Source organism: Bombina bombina, chromosome 8 (genome assembly GCF_027579735.1).
Source record: "Bombina bombina isolate aBomBom1 chromosome 8, aBomBom1.pri, whole genome shotgun sequence".
Taxonomy (NCBI): Eukaryota; Metazoa; Chordata; class Amphibia; order Anura; family Bombinatoridae; genus Bombina; species Bombina bombina.
The window spans coordinates 120,844,155-120,861,015 of record NC_069506.1 but is presented as its reverse complement, the minus strand read 5'-3'; the positions used below and the strand labels follow the sequence as shown (position 1 = coordinate 120,861,015).

General features: G+C 39.2%; 1 protein-coding gene across 1 annotated transcript in view; it reads left to right on the top strand.

The window, feature by feature from the left end:
• The first annotated feature begins 5,019 nt into the window (after positions 1-5,019).
• The window catches only part of LOC128638020 (amiloride-sensitive sodium channel subunit alpha-like), a 122,938-nt gene continuing 111,096 nt past the window's right edge, over positions 5,020-16,861 (top strand). Inside the window, exon 1 of the mRNA XM_053689898.1 lies at positions 5,020-5,080. The gene's annotated coding sequence lies outside the window, so the exon portion shown is untranslated. The remainder of the gene's footprint in view (positions 5,081-16,861) is intronic.

Here is a 16,861-nt window from a genome sequence, read left to right as displayed (position 1 = left end):
AGATTACACTAGCAAAATTATTTAAAGTTTTTTTTTATGTAAAAAAAGGTTAAGCACATATGAGTCGTGGCCTCTAGCCTAGGTAGGGCAGCAATTAACCACAGTATGCTCTGTAAGTCAGAAACACACAGGCCTGATAGAAAATAAAATTAGATTACACTAGCAAAATTATTTAAAGGTTTTTTTTTTTAATTTAAAAAAAGGTTAAGTACATATGAGTCGTGGCTGCTCGCCTAGGTAGGGCAGCAATTAACCACAGTATGCTCTGTAAGTCAGAAACACACAGGCCTGATAGAAAATAAAATTATATTACACTGGCAAAATGATTTAAAGGTTTTATTTTTTAAATTTAAAAAATGGTTAAGCACATATGAGTCGTGGCTGCTAGCCTAGGTAGGGCAGCAATTAACCACAGTATGCTCTGTAAGTCAGAAAAAAACATGCCTGATAGAAAATGAAAATAAATTACACTAGCAAAATAATTTTAAATTTTTGTTGGTTAAATTTAAACTAATGTTAAGCAGATATCAGTGGTGGCACTAATCACAGTATATGCTGTGAGCCTCACACACAGGCTGAAAGCCAGGCAAATGCAAATGAAAATACAAAGAAAAAAAAAGAAAAAACAACTGAAGTTATAGCCCTAAAAAGGGCTTTTTGGGGTGCTGTCCTTGCAGCAGAAATGAGATGAGTCCTTCAGGACTGTAGTGGACACTAAATACACTATCCTAGCTATCTATTTCCCTATTATGTCAGCAGCAGCAACACTAAAGCTCCTCTCACTAAGAAAGCAAGATCGTAATGAGTCTAAAATGGCTGTTGTCAAGGAGCTGGGAGGGTCTGTGAGGGAGTGACTGCTGCTGATTGGCTCTAATGTGTCAGAAGGCTGTGACATACAGGGTCAAAGTTTCCTCAATGATGACACATAGGGGGCGGATCGAACATCGCATATATTCACCCGCAGCAGCCAACGCAAGCAAGCTATGTTCGCAGGGAACCGTTCGCGGGCGAACAGTTCGGGACATCACTACTTGGATCATGTCACTTATGCTAGGATATCTCCTGTGTCTTGGTCTTATCAAGATTCCCTATTAATAACAATAGATCCTCACCTCTCACACATTCACCAACCCTCATGGCGACTTAAAGACTTTTTAGTCACCCACCCCACTCTTCAACTAGAAACTCAAGAGGCTATTTCTGATTTTTTCACCCTAAACGATACCTCACATGTTACCTCAGAGGACTTATGGGCCTCACTTAAGGCTTTTCTTAGGGGACACTACATTGCTAAAGCATCACAACTACAGAGAACACGGGGATAATCACTGGCTTCACTAAACTGTCGACTTAGATCCCTCAGAAACCAACTCTCTAATTCCTACTTTGCGACACTTAACTCTCAACTCACAGAAGTAGTACGACAGATCAGAACACTTGAATTCCAGAAAACACAAACCAATCTTGAAAAACTTAAACAGCAACGAAACTCAGGAACCGGGCAGCTCAGAGTAAAATAACTCGCATAAACACACAATATAGTCTGGTGTCTTCCCCAAGAGAGATTGGAGAGGCCTTTAAGGAATTTTACTCCAAACTCTACAACTTAGAGGCTAGCAAACCTAACCAATTACTTTCCTTAGTAGAAATCCGCTCATTCCTGAAATCTTTAAGCCTCCCTTCTCTACCCCAAGAAACAGAGCAGGATCTTATTGCCCTGATTACGCTTGACGAAGTACGCTTTAGTATAAAAGATCTTAAAGTAGTAAAATCCCCGGGCCCAGGCGGCTTCACTGGACAATTGTACAAAACTTTCGACCCCATTATCGCCCCCATCTTATGTAGAACCTTTAACGAAGTGAAGCAAAACGGGTGCTTATATTATATTTAATATTTAAAAGCCACAATCACTACCATCCTCAAACCAGGCAAAGATTCATCAGATTGCGGGAGTTATCGCCCCATCTCATTGCTTAATTTAGATACCAAATTATACACCAAAATCATAGCTCGTCACCTGGCTAAGATAGTCCCAATCTTGGTCTATTCTGATCAGGTGGGCTTTATCCCCCAGAGGGAGGGTCCAGACACTACGAGATGGGTATTGGACATCTTGCTTGAGGCAGCTAAGATGGATGTGCCTCTGCTTGCCCTGTCATTAGACGCCAAAAAGGTCTTTGAAAGGGTGAGCTGAAAATACTTATGGGAGACGCTGCGAACATTTATGCTTCCAAATGATTTTATAGTCACGATACAGGCCCTATACTCCAATCCATCAGCTAAAGTCAAGGGTGTGGGTTTCCAGTCTGGCCTTTTTGAGATCTCCAATGGGACTAGACAGGGGTGCCCCCTTTTGCCGCTCTTATTTGCCCTCTCCATAGAGCCAGTAGCACAAGCCATTAGATTGGATCCAGCCATCTCAGGTTTCCCTATTCTGGAGACTCAACATAAAATCGCCCTCTACGCGGATGACATCACACTCCTATTAAGCAACCCCTCCAAGTCTCTCCCAGCTGTCTTTAAACTCCTTGCCCATTTTAGCTCCATAAGCTATTATAAATTAAACGTAACTAAAACCAATGCCCTCCATTTGAACATTCCACCCCATGAGCTGACCCCCCTACATAAACATTATAAATTCCAGTGGTCCACACACTCTATTAAGCTCTTAGGTACATATTTGAGCATGTCCACGACCATTGTCATCGCTAAAAACTACTCTGATAGACTCCCTAAATGGCAAAGGCATCTTGAATCTCGGGAATTCCAAGAAATCTCGTGGACTGGAAGGATAGCTGCTATTAAAATGTCTTTCATCCCCAAAATTCTGTATCTCTTCCGCTCCCTCCCGATTAACGTCCCTAGGCCCATACTCAATAGATTACAAAGCCTTATTACCACGTATATCTGGAAAGGCAAAAAACCTAGGACTTCCAAACAGACCTTTCAAAGAGATACCGCTAATGGTGGACTTAGTCTACCAAACATTATCCTCTATTACCAATCCGCGCGGTTGACCCATCTTATGAGTTGGAGTGACACAGTCGGGGCCACCTCCTGGAGGGACGTGGAACAGTCACTTCTCCCATGGGGTTTACTTCTATGTGATCTCCACTGGATCCCTTCACATTGTTGGGGATATCTTTAAACTACTCACCCTGTGATACTAGATACTCTACAGTTCTGGGGACAGATCAGGCACCTTCCTACTATTGTCCCACATCCGTCACCACGGCAGACAATTGCCAGCTCACTCTTTTGCCTTCCCGACTCACATATTTTTACCTGGCGAAACTTTCCTGTCGCCTCCATATCAGATCTCTACGATCATACAAACACACTGTCACACAACAGTATTTGCAATGACTTACAGATACCACCTACTTTAAGATTCAAATCATTCCACCTGTGCTCTCTTCTTAGAGCGTGGGGATTCCCAAGGGGAGATCTTAGGGAGATTACTGTGTGGGAACAAAGATGCACACAAGGCCACTCACCCAAGGGGACACTTTCATTCCATTATAGTCTCCTTCTTGAGCCTTACTCACACCATAAGATATCACAACACCTTGCATGGGAGAGGGAATTAAACTTTACTGCTGACATTGATACATGGCACAGAAAGATCCTTTTTACTAAGTGGATGTTGCATTGTGCAACTATGTGGGAACTGCACTATAAGATTACTGTAAGATGGCACTTAGTCCCTACTGCTTTAAGTAAAATCTACAATAATCACCCTTCCACTTGTTGGAGAGGGTGTGGCCTACTAGGCACACAGAGCCACATTTGGTGGTCCTGCCCAAAAATTGTACCAGTTTGGACGCAGATGTTCAACATCTTTAACTCATTACACATTACCCCTGCTCTTAGCCCGCAGACTTGCCTCCTACACTTAGATTTCCCATCAATGTCCCCGGTTAAAAAAATCCCTCACTATTTACCTACTTATGTCCATTAAACTTGAAATTGCGAAAGCGTGGAAGCAAAACTCACCCCCCACCATCCCAAAAATCATAGCTACCACACATTTCCTACAGCAAATGGAATCATACTCTTATTCGGCTCTAGATAAAATGGACTCCTATTTAGATATCTAGTCACCATGGATAGAGAAGTTCCCACACTGAAAACCCACAAGACACCCTTTCCCCCCCCCCCTTTTTTGGTTGTACTTTTTTAACACCATGCAATATACAGTATATGCCCTGGTTCTTATCATGTTATGTATTTAATTATATAAATTTCCACATATCCCTGCGTGGATACACAAGACGGTTATTTTTGTATTCAGTTGTATTCTCTGTTCTCCCAATAAAAAGAATTTAATTAAAAAAAACAAAAAACCCAGGAGACAGAGGGTCTGCGGGCGGGAATCTGGCCATACCTCCCAATCCATGACAACCTTATAGAATGTGGGACAGTTGGGGGGGGGGGGCATGGAGCTACCTGTACACATTTGGTGAGCCAATGAAAAGAGGTGTATGTGTGCAACCACCAATTACCAGCTAGCTCTTAGTAGAACATTGCAGCTCTAGTTATGCATTTCAACAAAGCATACCAAGAAAAGAAGCAAATATGATAATATAAATATAATAAAAAGACTTAAAATTGCATGTTCTGTATCATGGAAGATTAATTTTGACTTTCAAGTCCATTTAAGATATTTTCTTGATTAGGTTAGTTCTCTTGGGTAAAAACTGGTATTCAAAAACTGGTAGAACTACCTTTGTGTGTGTGTTTTTATTTTAATTAGGTACATAAATGGACATATTTGAACATTGGACAATAAACTAGTATTTGCACATTTTTTATTTGTATTTTTTACTAAAACATTAAATCCAACAACAAAGAATAACTGCAACCCATCCAATAACCATAAATCACATAGAGATATGTAGAATTCATGTTACGTTTATAGTGTGCATAGTATATTGCCTGACATTCTGCTGCCACTTCCTTTATCACCTGATCTCATTCCAATCAAGGAAACTTTATATAGGTGAATGAGCAATTCAGAGTAGCATTCTGCTGCCAGCTGATACTCAGCACTGTTGCTCTAAAGAAACCCCAGGTGCAAGTAGGTAATCTTTACTTTTACCTTTTTGTGATCATTATTGTATTGTAGCAATATCACTAGCTAGAATATTAACAGGTAAAATTGTATGTCAGGTATGTTCCATAAAGGGAACACTATTGTTTTAGGATATAGTAATATTTTTGTCAACTATAAATGATATAGAGACATTTGTTGTATAATATTGGTCACAGTTTGTGTTTAAAAAATAATCAGAAATGGAACACAGGGCATTTCTTTTATTTCAGTAAAACAATTTTATGCTAATACAGCTGTAAAAAGTATATTGCTTACATGTAGTGTGTGTATATCTATCTATCTATCTATTTCCATATATCCATAACCTGCCTATAAATCTAATACTTGAAGATAACTTAAAAAATTAAGTATAAGAAAAAAAAAATACATTTAAATTGACTACACATTTTTTCTGTTTAGTAATAAAGTTCATATTTATTATTTGTTTTATTATTAGTATAGATAAAGGTGCAAGATGTATCATTTTTGTTTCTTGAAAATGTATTTTTTTAGAAGCACAGTAATTAAGGGCTAATTAAATATTGTTAAATTGCATCCAAGGCTTATTATTTAGTTGGTTGGTTTCTGTATTTATTTATTTTTACACTAGTTGAGATGTTTATACTTACACTGAAACATTTTCAAAAGATTGTCAAAGAAATGGTAGAAATTTAAACCAATGTTGTACCAATTTCTGTCTAACAAATAAGCTACTTTTGTAATGTGAGGAGTACCTATTAATGTCATTGATTTTAAACAATACTTTTGCTGTTCTTTGTAGTATAATAAGCTCTAACATCCTAAAAACCATACAAATGTAATGTTGTTCTCTTTGGTTCACTAATTAATTGGCTGAATATTGAAATTTAAGCAGAGAAGAATTTAGAAAATAACTATTTTGGTATGCTTAAAGGGACACTCAATCAAAATTAAACTTTCATTATTCAGATAGAGCATGCCATTTTAAACAATTTTCCAATTTACTTCCGTTAACAAAATGTGCAAAGTTTTTTTTATATTTAAACTTTTTGAGTCACCAGCTCCTACTGAGCATGTGCAAGAATAAGTGTGTATGCATTTGTGAATGGCTGATGGCTGTCACATGGTACGTGTATGCATTTGTGATTGGCTGATGGCTGTCACATGGTACAGGGGGAGTGGAAAAAGACATAACTTTTGAAATTGTCAGAAAAAAAATCTGAAATGAAACCCACATTTTTTTTCTTCATGATTCAGATTTTAATTCAGTTTTAAACGACTTTTTAATTTACTTTGTTCTCTTGGTATCTTTTGTCAAATCAGGGATGTAAGCTCAGGAGCCTGCACGTGTCTGGAACACTATATGGCAGCAGTTTTGCTAGAATATTATTCATTTGCAAGATCACTATATGGTGGCACTATTTCGTGCCATGTAGTGCTACAGACACACACCTAAGTATCTCTTCAACAAAGAACACCATTGGAATGAAGCAAATTTAATAATGGAAGTAAATTGGAATTTTTAAAAAAATATTTTCTGTCTGGATCGAAAAATACATTTTTGGGGTTTAATATTCCGTCAACACGCGTGAGCAATTTATATCTCTGTTAGCCTTGAACACTGTGAGGGAGGAATGTTCTTGAAATCACAAGTGGAATGGAGTTGGTGTGTGGAATGGAGTTGGTGTGTGGAATGGAGTTGGTGTGTGGAATGGAGTTTCTACAAAACAGGGCTCACAATCGGCAAGATTACAAGTTGTGCGGTACGGCTATACCGCTGCAAAATTGGCCATTGAGCATGGAATATGCAGGTCTCCCGTATTACAAGTTGCGGGAGTACGACTATATGTTAGCATTTTATCCTTTATGCAACTCTCCATTTCGCAGTCAAAAAAATGACTTGAGTGTGGAATTTTCAGGTCTCCCATATTACAGGTTGTGCGGTCCGGCTATTACGCTAGAATTATAGCTTATACCGTCATGATCCATTCCTCGATCTGAGACCAGTAGTTAATGGATTTTGCTAAACAAAAATGTTTCATAAAAATGTTACAAAGGACACTAACACCCAAATAAATAAAAACTTACCTGTGAAATAAAAATAAAACTAAGATTAAACTATACATTTACCTAACATTACTATTTAAAAAAATAAAAAATAAAAAATTATAATATTAAAAAATCCTAACATTATGAAAAATAAAATAAAAACTAACATTACAAAAAAAACACTAAAATTACGACAAACAAAAAAAATAAGCAAAATAATAAAAATGAAACCTAATCTAATACCCCTATAAAAACAAAAAAGCCAAAATAAAAACACCCCCTAAGCTAACAATAAACTACCAATAGCCCTTAAAAGGGCCTTTTGTAGGGCATTGCCCTGAAGCAATCAGCTCTTTTACCTAAAAAAATTACAAAAGCCCTCCTAACAGTAAACCTCCCACCCAACCAACCCCCCCCCCCCAAAATAAAAAAACCTAAATCTAAAAAAACCTAAGCTACCTATTGCCTCTAAAGGGGCATTTGTATGGGCATTGCCCTTGAAAGGGCAACCGGCTCTTTTGCGCCCATAAAAAAAAAAAAACCTAATCTAAAAAAAAACCCACCCCAAAAAAACCTCTAACTCTAACCCCAGAAAATGCACTCGCCATTCCTGAAGTCCAAGCAGAGCAAAGTCTTCATCCAGGAGGCGAAGATCTTCTTCCAGGGTGGCACCATCTTCTATCTTCTTCCCGGAGGTGCGGAGTGGTCTTCGGCGACATGGATCCTCCTCTTCATGCGATCTTCCACCTCACACTCAAGCTTGAATACAAGGTACCCCTTTTATATTGGGGTACCATTTCATTCCTATTGGCTGAAAAGTTCAAATCAGCCAATAGGATGAGAGCTGCTTAAATCCTATTGGCTGTTCAAATCAGCCAATAGGATTTTTTTTAGTTGTTTTTATTTTGGGGGGTTGGTTGGCTGGGGGGGTTTACTGTTAGGAGGACTTTGTCATTTTTTAGGTAAAAGAGATGATTGCTTCAGGGCAGTACCCTAAAAAAGGCCCTTTTAAGGGCTATTGGTAGTTTATTGTTCGCTTGGGGGGGTGGCTTTTTTGTTTTTATAGGGGTATTTGTTTAATTTTTATTATTTTGGATAATTTTGTTTATTATTTTTTGTAACCTTAGTGGGTTTTTTATGTTGTAATTTAGTGGGTTTTTTAATGTTAATTTTTTTGTAATTTTAGTGTTTGTTTTTTTGTAATGTTAGGTTTTTTAATATTGTAATTTTATTTTAAATTGTAATGTTATGTTCATTTATAGTTTAATCTTTGTTTTTTTATTTAACAGGTAAGTTTTTATTTATTTGAAGGTAGTTATAGTGTAAGTTTAATTTAAAGTTAGGGGGTGTTTAATTTAGTGTGTTGCGATGTGGGGGGCCGGAGGTTTAGAGGTTAATAGGTTTATTATAGTAGTAGCGATGTGGGGGGCCGGTGGTTTAGGGGTTAATAGTTTTATTTAGTGTCGGCAATGTCAGGGGCAGCGGATTAGGGGTATTTAGACTAGGGGTTTTTACATAACTTTCTTTTCCCCTTAGACATCAATGGGGATTGCGTTACAGCGATCGCCATTCCACGATAACAGGTGTTAGAAAAAAACTAACACTTTCTCTTTATTGATATCTATGGGGGAAAATGTGCACGAGCACGTAAAGTCAGTACTTGGCTTTTGTGCGGTATGGAGCTTATCGTACCATAACACACAGTACAAGGAGGTTTTTCTGTAACTTGTAATGGCGGCGCTATGGAAAGTTAGATACCGCTTATTATTTTTTTCCGCTATTTACGCACCTGGTTTAGCGCACAACTTGTAAAGTGTTTGGATTTACCTTTTAAGAATATAGTGAGAGGGTTTCCAAGATGACCAACAAAGTGTTGCTATACGGAAAAACCTGCCACCATATTTGTACAGGAAGAGAATGAACTAATCAAGGAGAAATGGTTATTCACAGTCACAGAAAAGCTACTCCTCTTGCCCCCATGTGGTGCCAGCTGATCTTTTGCAAACAGAAAGGGGTCTGTTGAAATGGGAGACCCCATCACAGCCTTTGCTTCAGGGCCCAGTGAGGTGAAGTTATGCCCCTGGTACTGCACTTTATAAATTGTAATAGGTTTTGTGTTGTCTTATTGAGTGACCTCTGTAGTGTTTAAAAGGACAGTAAAGTCAGAATTGAACTGTCATAATTCAGATAGATCATGCAATTTTAAACACCATTCCAAACTACTTCTATTTTTCTGATATGCTTAGTTTTCTTGGTATCCTCTGTTGATAAACCATACCTAGGTAGAATCAGTTGCAGCAATGCACTACTGAAAGCTAAATGGGGATAGGTTGTTGCACATATATGCCTCTTGTCATTGGATCACCCAATGTGTTCCGATAGCTCCCGGTAGTGCATTGATTCTCCTTCAACAAAGGATACCAAGAGAATTAAGCAAATTTGATAATACAAGTAAACTGGAAAGTTATTTAAAATTATATGCTATCTAAATTATGAAAGGCATTTTTTGGGTTTCATGTCCCTTTAACTTACACAGGTTTTACAGAATCTGATCAAGATGAGGTTAAAGGGACATTCGCCTTCTGGGTACAACTACTGTACACTTTTTGCACCCAACAAAAGCAGTATGCATCCACACTCCACAGATCAATGGAGTTTCCAACTTTTTGACAGCTGTATCTGCACTTCTGTTTAGCTTGCCAAACAGAGAGCAGAAGCTTTACATTGTTGCAGAGGTTTTTTTTTTTACACAGCTAAAGTTAAATAACAAATACAAAGTACAGGTGGCCCTCGGTTTACAACGGTTCAATTTGCACCGTTTCAGAATAACAACCTTTTTTTCAGTCATGTGACTGTTATTGAAAAGCATTGAGAAGCAGTGCATTGATTAAAATAGCCAGTAGGTGGAGCTGTGCATTTGTGTTGCAGCAAAGATATGCAAGCTAAGCACACAAGCAGGCTTAAATTAATCAGTGTGGCTAGCTAGACTTGAGCTATCGAGCAGCTTTCAAAGGAACAAGATCTTCCTGTCTATAAATCAGTCCAGATTGGAATGCATAGAAAGAACTGTTTGCAAAAAAATGCAAGTAAAGTCTGTGTTGTGTGATTTTTTTTTTTTTTTATTTTTATTAGGTTTATAACGCTGTTTTAGCAAATGTTTTTGTTCATTTAACTTAGTTTAATTATATATCCTGTGTTGTGTTATTATTTAATTAGGTTTGTAATGCTGTTTAGCATTTAAAGTCTTCATTTCCAAGCTTTAAAAATAATGTATTTTGAGAGGGACCTGGAACCTAACTCCCTCACTTCTCATTGACTTGCATTATAAACTGGGTTTCAATTTCCAACCATTCCCTCTGGAACCTAACCCCGGCATAAACTGAGGGCTACCTGTCTTTAGTAGAAGCAGCTATTTCATAAACAACAATAAACCTAAATTAACAAATGCCCATACATTTTAAACTTTAGAGCTGTTATATGGATAGGTTGTGAAGGCTTAGCATTTTAAATGGAATTATCAAGCGTCTTTAGCCTATCTGATAAAATGACGACCACAACAGGAATAGACTATTTAAGTTGTCTTATATTTTCCTTAAAAATTATGAATCTTTCTTTTGATAATGATAAACTAACTTGATATTGAGAAACTAAAATAAATCATTGTTGTTTACCATACAATTGCTGTAAAAATAATATTTCTATGGACACTAAATAGCACTAAACATACCTAAAAAATAGTTACAAATAAAACCTACCTAACATAAATGACTCCATACCAATACATACATTACTCCAAGATGGCAAGTTGAAACCTCACACTGACGTAATTACTAGACATGTGCATTTCATTTCACCAAATTCAGAGATTCAAATTGATTCAAATTTCCGAATTACCCTAGCAACGAAACTAAACTAATCCGAATACATTTGAAACAAATAAATCCAAATTAGTTCAGATTTATTTGTTACATTCGAATGGCTATGGAATAATCAAAATTCAGTATAAAAATTAAATTTAGCGAGATTTAGTGAAATAGTACAGTGATATAATTCTGTTTGTGTAACTTGGAACCATCTGAATCAACATAACACATACCGAACTTCCGAATGTACAAATCAAATCCGAAACAAATACATCCCAGTTTATTCGAATCGGAATGAATCCGAAGCGAATACATTCAAATGTATTCTAATTGATCCAAAACGAAATTTGAAAAAATCCAAATCGGCCTGAAACGAACCAAAACAAATTTTCTCTTGTTAAGTGTATCCAGTCCACGGATCATCCATTACTTATGGGATATTAACTCCTCCCCAACAGGAAGTGCAAGAGGATTCACCCAGCAGAGATGCTATATAGCTCCTCCCCTAACTGCCATTCCCAGTCATTCTCTTGCACCCAACGAATAGATAGGATGTGTGAGAGGACTGTGGTGATTATACTTAGTTTCATACCTTCAATCAAAAGTTTGTTATTTTATAATAGCACCGGAGTGTGTTATTCCTTCTCTGGTAGAATTTGAAGAATCTACCTGAGTTTTTCTATGATTTTAGCCGGAGTAGTTAAGATCATATTGCTGTTTCTCGGCCATCTGAGGAGAGGTAAACTTCAGATCAGGGGACAGCGGGCAGATTAATCTGCAAAGAGGTATGTAGCAGCTTATTATTTTCTGACAATGGAATTGATGAGAAAATTCTGCCATACCGATATAATGTAAACTCAGCCTTAAATGCAGTAGCAGCAACTGGTATCAGGCTGTCATGTATGTATATTTTACACTTCAGTATTCTGGGGAATGGCACTTCACTGGAATTATACTGTATGCATAAAACTTTAGCCTAATTTGCAGGGACTAGCAACAGGCTTTTTAATAACACTCAATTTATTAATGTTAAACGTTTTTTGCTGGCATGTAAAATCGTTTAATTTTCTGAGGTACTGGGTGAAAAAATGTTTTGGGCACTATTTTTTTTCCACTTGGCAGTCGTTTTATTTAATTTATGACAGTTTACTGATCTCTCTCACTGTTATGTGTGAGGGGGAGGGACCTTTTTTGGTGCTTTTGCTACGCATCAAAAAATTCAGTCAGAAGTTTATTGTCTTCCCTGCATGATCCGGTTCATCTCTACAGAACTCAGGGGTCTTCAAAACTTTTTTGAGGGAGGTAATCACTCACAGCAGAGCTGTGAGATTGTAGTTGACTGTGATAAAAAAAAACGTTTATTTCTGGGGGTTTTTTTTTTTTTTTTTTTTCTGCTATCAGGGTTAGTTATCCTTTGTAAAAAACACAATTTTAGCAAAGGATTGCTCCCATTAGCAAAGATTTGATGCTATAACTTTTCAGTTTATTAATTTTCAACTGTCATAACTTTTTCTGTGCTTCTTATAGGCACAGTACGTTTTCATATTATAGTAAATTACTTGAAAAGTATTTCCAAGTTGCTAGTTTATTTGCTAGTGTGTTAAACATGTCTGATTCAGAGGAAGATATCTGTGCTATATGTGCTAAAGCCAAAGTGGAGCCCAATAGAAATTTATGTACTAACTGTATTGATGCTACTTTAAATAAAAGTCAATCTGTACAAATTGAACATATTTCACCAAACAACGAGGGGAGAGTTATGCCGACTAACTCGCCTCACGTGTCAGTACCTGCATCTCCCGCTCGGGAGGTGCGTGATATTGTAGCGCCGAGTACATCTGGGCGGCCATTACAAATCACATTACAGGATATGGCTACTGTTATGACTGAAGTTTTGGCTAAATTACCAGAACTAAGAGGTAAGCGTGATCACTCTGGGGTGAGAACAGAGTGCGCTGATAATATTAGGGCCATGTCAGACACTGCGTCACAATTTGCAGAACATGAGGACGGAGAGCTTCATTCTGCGGGTGACTGTTCTGATCCAAACAAACTGGATTCAGATATTTCAAATTTTAAATTTAAGCTGGAAAACCTCCGTGTATTACTAGGGGAGGTGTTAGCGGCTCTGAATGATTGTAACACAGTTGCAATACCAGAGAAAATGTGTAGGTTGGATAAATATTTTGCGGTACCGGCGAGTACTGACGTTTTTCCTATACCTAAGAGACTTACTGAAATTGTTACTAAGGAGTGGGATAGACCCGGTGTGCCGTTCTCACCCCCTCCGATATTTAGAAAGATGTTTCCAATAGACGCCACCACACGGGACTTATGGCAAATGGTCCCTAAGGTGGAGGGAGCAGTTTCTACTTTAGCTAAGCGTACCACTATCCCGGTGGAGGATAGCTGTGCCTTTTCAGATCCAATGGATAAAAAGTTAGAGGGTTACCTTAAGAAAATGTTTGTTCAACAAGGTTTTATATTGCAACCTCTTGCATGCATTGCGCCTGTCACGGCTGCAGCAGCATTTTGGTTTGAGTCTCTGGAAGAGACACTTGAATCAGCTCCATTAGATGAGATTACACACAAGCTTAAAGCACTTAAGTTAGCTAACTCATTTATTTCAGATGCCGTAGTACATTTAACTAAACTTACGGCTAAGAATTCCGGATTCGCCATTCAGGCACGCAGAGCACTGTGGCTAAAATCCTGGTCAGCTGACGTTACTTCTAAATCTAAATTGCTTAATATACCTTTCAAAGGGCAGACCTTATTCGGGCCCGGGTTGAAAGAAATTATCGCTGACATTACAGGAGGTAAAGGCCATGCCCTGCCTCAAGACAGAGCCAAACCTAAGGCTAGACAGTCTAATTTTCGTTCCTTTCGTAATTTCAAAGCAGGAGCAGCATCAACTTCCTCTGTACCAAAACAGGAAGGAGCTGTTGCTCGCTACAGACAAGGCTGGAGACCTAACCAGTCCTGGAACAAGGGCAAGCAGGCCAGGAAACCTGCTGCTGCCCCTAAGACAGCATGAATCGAGGGCCCCCGATCCGGGAACGGATCTAGTGGGGGGCAGACTTTCTCTCTTCGCCCAGGCTTGGGCAAGAGATGTCCAGGATCCCTGGGCGTTAGAGATCATATCTCAGGGATACCTTCTAGACTTCAAATTCTCTCCCCCAAGAGGGAGATTTCATCTGTCAAGGTTGTCAACAAACCAAATAAAGAAAGAGGCGTTTCTACGCTGCGTACAAGATCTTTTATTAATGGGAGTGATCCATCCGGTTCCGCGGTCGGAACAAGGACAAGGGTTTTACTCAAATCTGTTTGTGGTTCCCAAAAAAGAGGGAACTTTCAGGCCAATCTTGGATTTAAAGATCCTAAACAAATTCCTAAGAGTTCCATCGTTCAAGATGGAAACTATTCGGACAATTTTACCCATGATCCAAAAGGGTCAGTACATGACCACAGTGGATTTAAAGTATGCTTACCTTCACATACCGATTCACAAAGATCATTACCGGTATCTAAGGTTTGCCTTTCTAGACAGGCATTACCAGTTTGTAGCTCTTCCATTCGGATTGGCTACGGCTCCGAGAATCTTCACAAAGGTTCTGGGTGCTCTTCTGGCGGTACTAAGACCGCGAGGAATTGCGGTAGCTCCGTACCTAGATGACATTCTGATACAAGCTTCAAGCTTTCAAACTGCCAAGTCTCATACAGAGTTAGTACTGGCATTTCTAAGGTCGCATGGATGGAAGGTGAACGAAAAGAAGAGTTCTCTCTTTCCACTCACAAGAGTTCCCTTCTTGGGGACTCTTATAGATTCTGTAGAAATGAAGATTTACCTGACAGAAGACAGGTTAACAAAGCTTCAAAATGCATGCCGTGTCCTTCATTCCATTCAACACCCGTCAGTAGCTCAATGCATGGAGGTGATCGGCTTAATGGTAGCAGCAATGGACATAGTACCCTTTGCACGTCTACATCTCAGACCGCTGCAATTGTGCATGCTAAGTCAGTGGAATGGGGATTACTCAGACTTGTCCCCTACTCTGAATCTGGATCAAGAGACCAGAAATTCTCTTCTATGGTGGCTTTCTCGGCCACATCTGTCCAGGGGGATGCCATTCAGCAGGCCGGACTGGACAATTGTAACAACAGATGCCAGCCTACTAGGTTGGGGCGCTGTCTGGAATTCTCTGAAGGCTCAGGGACAATGGAATCAGGAGGAGAGTCTCCTACCAATAAACATTCTGGAATTGAGAGCAGTTCTCAATGCCCTTCTGGCTTGGCCCCAGTTAACAACTCGGGGGTTCATCAGGTTTCAGTCGGACAACATCACGACTGTAGCTTACATCAACCATCAGGGAGGGACAAGAAGCTCCCTAGCAATGATGGAAGTATCAAAGATAATTCGCTGGGCAGAGTCTCACTCTTGCCACCTGTCAGCAATCCACATCCCGGGAGTGGAGAACTGGGAGGCGGATTTCTTAAGTCGTCAGACTTTTCATCCGGGGGAGTGGGAACTTCATCCGGAGGTCTTTGCCCAAATACTTCGACGTTGGGGCAAACCAGAGATAGATCTCATGGCGTCTCGACAGAATGCCAAGCTTCCTCGTTACGGGTCCAGATCCAGGGATCCGGGAGCGGTTCTGATAGATGCTTTGACAGCACCTTGGACCTTCGGGATGGCTTATGTGTTTCCACCCTTCCCGATGCTTCCTCGATTGATTGCCAGAATCAAACAGGAGAGAGCATCAGTGATTCTAATAACGCCTGCATGGCCACGCAGGACTTGGTATGCAGATCTAGTGGACATGTCATCCTGTCCACCTTGGTCGCTACCTCTGAAACAGGACCTTCTGATCCAGGGTCCCTTCAAACATCAAAATCTAATTTCTCTGAAGCTGACTGCTTGGAAATTGAACGCTTGATTTTATCAAAACGTGGTTTTTCTGAGTCAGTTATTGATACCTTAATACAGGCTAGGAAGCCTGTTACCAGAAAGATTTACCATAAGATATGGCGCAAATACTTATATTGGTGCGAATCCAAGAGTTACTCATGGAGTAAGGTTAGGATTCCGAGGATATTGTCTTTTCTACAAGAAGGTTTAGAAAAGGGTTTATCCGCTAGTTCCTTAAAGGGACAGATTTCAGCTCTGTCCATTCTTTTACACAAACGTCTGTCAGAAGTTCCGGACGTTCAAGCTTTTTGTCAGGCTTTAGCTAGGATCAAGCCTGTGTTTAAAACTGTTGCTCCACCATGGAGTTTGAACTTAGTTCTTAATGTTTTACAGGGGGTTCCGTTTGAACCCCTTCATTCCATTGATATCAAGTTGTTATCTTGGAAAGTTCTGTTTTTAATGGCGATTTCCTCGGCTCGAAGAGTCTCTTAGTTATCTGCCTTACATTGTGATTCTCCTTATCTGATTTTTCATTCAGACAAGGTAGTTCTGCGTACTAAACCTGGGTTCCTACCTAAGGTGGTCACTAACAGGAATATCAATCAAGAGATTGTGGTTACATCTTTGTGTCCTAATCCTTCTTCAAAAAAGGAACGTCTGCTACACAATCTAGATGTAGTCCGTGCCCTGAAATTTTATCTACAGGCAACTAAGGATTTTCGACAAACGTCTTCCCTGTTTGTCGTTTATTCTGGTCAGAGGAGAGGTCAAAAAGCTTCGGCTACCTCTCTCTCTCCTTTTGGCTTTGTAGCATAATACGGTTAGCCTATGAGACTGCTGGACAGCAGCCTCCTGAAAGAATTACAGCACATTCTACTAGAGCTGTGGCTTCCACTTGGGCCTTTAAGAATGAGGCTTCTGTTGAACAGATTTGCAAGGCTGCAACTTGGTCTTCTCTTCATACTT